This window comes from Gekko japonicus, unplaced genomic scaffold, assembly GCF_001447785.1.
Source record: "Gekko japonicus isolate JY-2015 unplaced genomic scaffold, Gekko_japonicus_V1.1 scaffold555, whole genome shotgun sequence".
Lineage (NCBI taxonomy): Eukaryota > Metazoa > Chordata > Lepidosauria > Squamata > Gekkonidae > Gekko > Gekko japonicus.
Genome location: NW_015161420.1, coordinates 707739 through 712532, shown reverse-complemented (window position 1 = coordinate 712532; position 4794 = coordinate 707739).

Here is a 4794-nt window from a genome sequence, read left to right as displayed (position 1 = left end):
CTGTGTCCTTCATTCATTTTGTGAAACTTCCAAGTGTCCCCTGATTGGTACACTAGACTATAAATGTAAAGATGTACATGCTCTTTACTTGACAGGGTGTAAATGTATATAAGTCCTGGCTATAGATGTTTTTGGTATGGTTATGTTATTCAAGTTGTCTCATCGGTTTCTAGCAGACAGGTGTCTTTTCGATTGCACTTCCATGGACGGGGCTGCTGTTATTTGCCACACTAAGAGAACAAAATGAAGAGAAGTTTGTAAAGTCTGTACAGACCATAATAGCATTCCTGTAGACGCTGCAGGTATTGTGTTGTCCATTAGCTTCCTTGCAGGTTGAGCCAAGAATCTGAAAACTCTTGTGCCTTTTATTCTTTTAAACTAGTTTTTAGCTCACTTGAACCTGGAGACGTGAACACTGAATGTGAAATGAAACTTGGAAATTCTTTCTGAGCTTAACTTCAAAGAGCTGCAACCTGTGCATGACATTTTTAAAAAGGGGAAATGATCTAAAAGAACTTTTTTAAAAGATGCATAGCCTTAAGAATACTCGAATAGCACCACTTTGGAGGGACGGGCAAAGCACAAATGTGTCATGGCTGGGGTGGAGTGGGGATGTTGCAGCGGATTCTGAGACAACCACAGAACGGTCCTATGAAGAAGAATGTTTTTAAGGGGTCATGGAATGTCCATTAGTGTTCCCAGTGCTCCAGTTCTTAAGTCAGCTAACTGATTTCTGTGACACAGCAGATGATTGCAGAAGAACTGCTGAGCCCCGAGTTAATTAGGTTTCTGAAACCTTCTTTGTTCATCTTTTTAGATCAGAATCCTTTTTTTCAGTAACAGTTGCCTTAAATTTGTAACATATGCAAAAAGTTTAGGGGCAATAGTCACTCATTTATGTATAAGCACAAGTGTCCATTGTGTGTGTGTGTGTGTGTGTGTGTGTGTGTGTGTGTGTGTGAAGTGCTGTCAAGTCGTGGCCCATTGTGGTCATATAAGACTGTCATGTATCTAAAGTGAGTCATATTCTGATTTAACCTTGTATGATAATCAGTTAGGGTTGAGAATCAGTTATGGTCTTTTGATGAAGAAACGCACAACAGCGTGAAGGTCAAGACGTGTTTCTTTTGTAACCGTCATGGAGTGAAGTGACTGGGCAGTTTGGTGGTTGCTAAGGGCATGGGAACCTCTGTTAAGAGGAAATGGCAACCACAGAGAAGACCAGGAGGAAACTGTAACCTGTTCTGCAGCTTAGTGTTGTTGGATAATGGTGGTTTAAAACTGGTTTTCATACTTTATTCTGAGGAGGTTCATGGGAAGCATGTCAGTGGTTCTGGATTAGCAATTGCTAACATGGGTTCCAGAAAAACATTCTGCTCTAAAGTACAGCCATAGAAGAATGCCAGGTGACTTATAGGGTACATTCTTGGTCTAGGCAGGGTGGTGCTGAGATCCAGCAACTTGGCCAGTGCCTCCACATGAGCTGAGTACATGTCATCCCACATGCCTCAGAATGACTTAGAGAATGCTAAAGTTGAGGAGCAAGGGTTCATGACCCCCTCGGTAGACGAGTTGACATAGAACATATTCCTTGAAAGCAACATATTTGCAATTCCTTGCCTTCTTAGGGAAAGGTCTTTTGTTGCTAAAACCTTGCCCATATTCTGAAGTTAGAATCATAGAGGCCATCTAGTCCAACCTCCTGCTCAATGCAGGATCAGCCTAGAACATCCCTGACAAGTGTTTGTCTAGCCGCTGCTTAAAGGGGGAGCTCACCACCTCCCTAGGCAGCTGATTCCACTGTTGAACAACTCTTACCATAAAAAAGTTTTCCCTAATATCCAGCCAGTACCTTCCTACCCTTAATTTAAACCCATTATTGTAAGTCCTTTCCTCTGCTGCTAACAGGAACGGCTCCCTGCCCTCCTCTAAATGACAGCCTTTCGAATACTTAAAGAGAGCAATCATGTCCCCCCTCAGCTTCCTCTTCTCCAGACTAAACATTCCCAAGTCCCTCAGCCTTTCCTCACAGGGCTTGATCTCCAGGCCCCCGATCATCCTCGTCACTCTCCTCGGCACCCACTCCATTCTGTCCACATCCTTTTGGAAGTGAAGCCTCCAGAACTGCACACAATGCGCCAAGAGTGGCCTGACCAATGCAATGTACAGAAACAAAACAAAACAAAAACAAGAGTTTGCTTGATGCCTTGCAGAGAAGGGGTAGACAAATGGTGCTGGGTCTATAGATGCTACATTAGTGTATCAAACACTCCAAAAACAGCTGTACGTTCCTAGCACATAACTAGAAACTTACTCTTAGAAAAAGCAGTAGAAGCTGAAACATTAGCAAGCTGTCCTCTGAGCCTTACTGCAGATCCACAGGTAATTAGCTGAACTTTAGTGCAGATGTTGTGTGTGTCCGTCCATTGTTATATGACAAATGCCAGTATTTTGGCTAGAATAATTGTATAGTCCATTTGGTATAGTCCAATCTTGTCAGATCTCGGAAGCTAAGCAGGACAGAATTTAGAAGGGAGACCACCAAGGAAGACTCTGCAAAGGAAGGCAATGGCAAACCACCTCTGCTTCTCACGTGCCTTGAACAACTCTTGCTGGGGTCGCCATAAGTCACCTGCGACTTGAAGGCACTTTACTAGTACACACATAGAGTATATGGATAGTGCATATGGGCTGCATTCTCACAGGAAGCTGAGAGGAAACTTGGATTGGGCACAAACCCAATTGGGTGCTGTGCTCATCAGGCCCCTCCCTCCCATCTCCCTCCTCCTTCGACGTGTGTTGCTTGAGGCAAAACTGCCCCCTTTGATCAAGCTGGGAAATGCTTGATGAAGTTCTGAATGTTAGAAGAGGAGGCAGGTGGACAGAGCACGGGGTGCGGATGAGCATCTCAGCAAACTTTTTAAGGGGGATTTTGACTGCAGCTTCTTGTGAAGTTTGAATACAGCCACCATCTGCCCACTGAATTTAACCCCCTTTTTTCTTCCTTAGGTGGGCTTGGAAGAGCAGGAATCTCTGTTGGGTTTAGCAAAATTTCTTGCTTTTTTTTTTCTTCTTGCAAACAAAGCATCTGCTACTAAATAGAAATGAATCTGATGTGAACACAGAAACGTTTTCTTTGATTTACTAATTGAGCTGTTTCCCCAGCATTTCCCCCCCTGTTTATTTTCTTGGTGATTCTTTAGAAAGCGCCAAGATTAGCTCAAGAGCTGCAGCTCAGTTTCCTTGTGGAAAGGAAGCTGCAAAACTGTTGTTATGGATTCAGCCCAGGGTCATGCCACAGAACTGGGACTGAAGGCAAAGTGCTGCGGCTTTTGAAAAGCACACAACAAGTTTGCAACTTCCGTAACCCTGACCCCCTTCCTCTCCCCCCTCCCTATTCCCCCGCAACTTTTCTTCTGGAAAATGGTGACGTGATACAAACAGGAATGTTTGTGCCAATTGTTTTGAAAAAAAAATCTATGAGCAGTCCCCGTCTCTGGAAAAGCAAGGAAGCTCTGTAAACAATGTGTGTTATTTTTATTATAAGGAAATAGTTCATGTAACTTAATAGTTTTGTAAATGGGAGAGGGGAATCTATAAACATATAAATACAGGTTTATTTTATTTTTTGTACATTTTTAAGAAGGAAATAAATAAATGTTCATAAGATATAACTGCCTCTGTTTCTGCTGCTGATATTCAACAGATTAGTGGACTCTGCATTGAATCTTCAGGGCACTCACATGTGCTTGAATAGGCTTACCTTCTGGGGGACTATTTGCTATCTCGAAGTACTTGCCACCTGGTCCTTTGTCAGGAAATTGAAACCTGCCTCCTGCAAAGGGTAATGGGCACTCTCAGTGAATCACCAGCTTGCCTGCTTCTAGTTTGCTGTATTTTTTGCCTCTGAAGCAAACAGCCAGAATCATACACACACACTTCTCTGAGTTAGGGAACTAGAGCCTGGGGGGGAAAGGTCCATTCTACAATCTGTTTCCAGAAGCAAAAGCTTCTGTTATTTTATGCCTTCAGCACTCCCTCCCTTTTAGTGAAATGGTTGGTTTGCATAATTTAGCAGGGATGAGGCCATTGGCTCAGGAATAGAACACCTGCTTGGCATGCAGAAGTTGCTGGGTTCAGTTTCCAGCATCTCCAGGCAAAAGGATCGGGTAGTGGGTGATGTGAAAGGAGCCCTCCCACAAACACACATACAAACATACGTAAGACCCTGGAGAGCTGCTGCCAGCGTGGTGTAGTGGTTAAGAGCGGCGGACTCTAATCTGGAGAACCGGGTTTGATTCTTCACTCTTCCACACAAAGCCAGCTGGGTAACCTTGGGTCAGTCATAGTTCTCTCAGAATTCTCTCAGCCCCACCTCACAGGGTGTCTGTTGTGGGGAGAGGAAGGGAAGGGGATTGTAGGCTACTCAGAAGCTCCTTCAGTGGGTAGTGAAGAGCAGGGTATAAAACCAACTCTTCTTATTATTGATAAACTAATGTTCAGACTCGGTGGGTTTTGTTTTTTTAAAACTCTTTCTTTCAAAAAAGCAAATAAATAAAGTAAAAAAAGAAAAAAATATTCATGAGGTAGAGACAAAAATATAACAGTGGTGGTAGATCTACACATAAGTTTCTATAAACTGTTTCAAAATATCTAAGAATAAGTTCATATGCAATTGCCATCTATATGCCTTGTGTTCAATAGTGATAAGAGTTCTAAGGTTCTCAGTCCATTGATTTACTGGAGGTCGGCTTTTATCTTTCCAGTGTTGTAAAAGGTAAAGGTAAAGGTTCC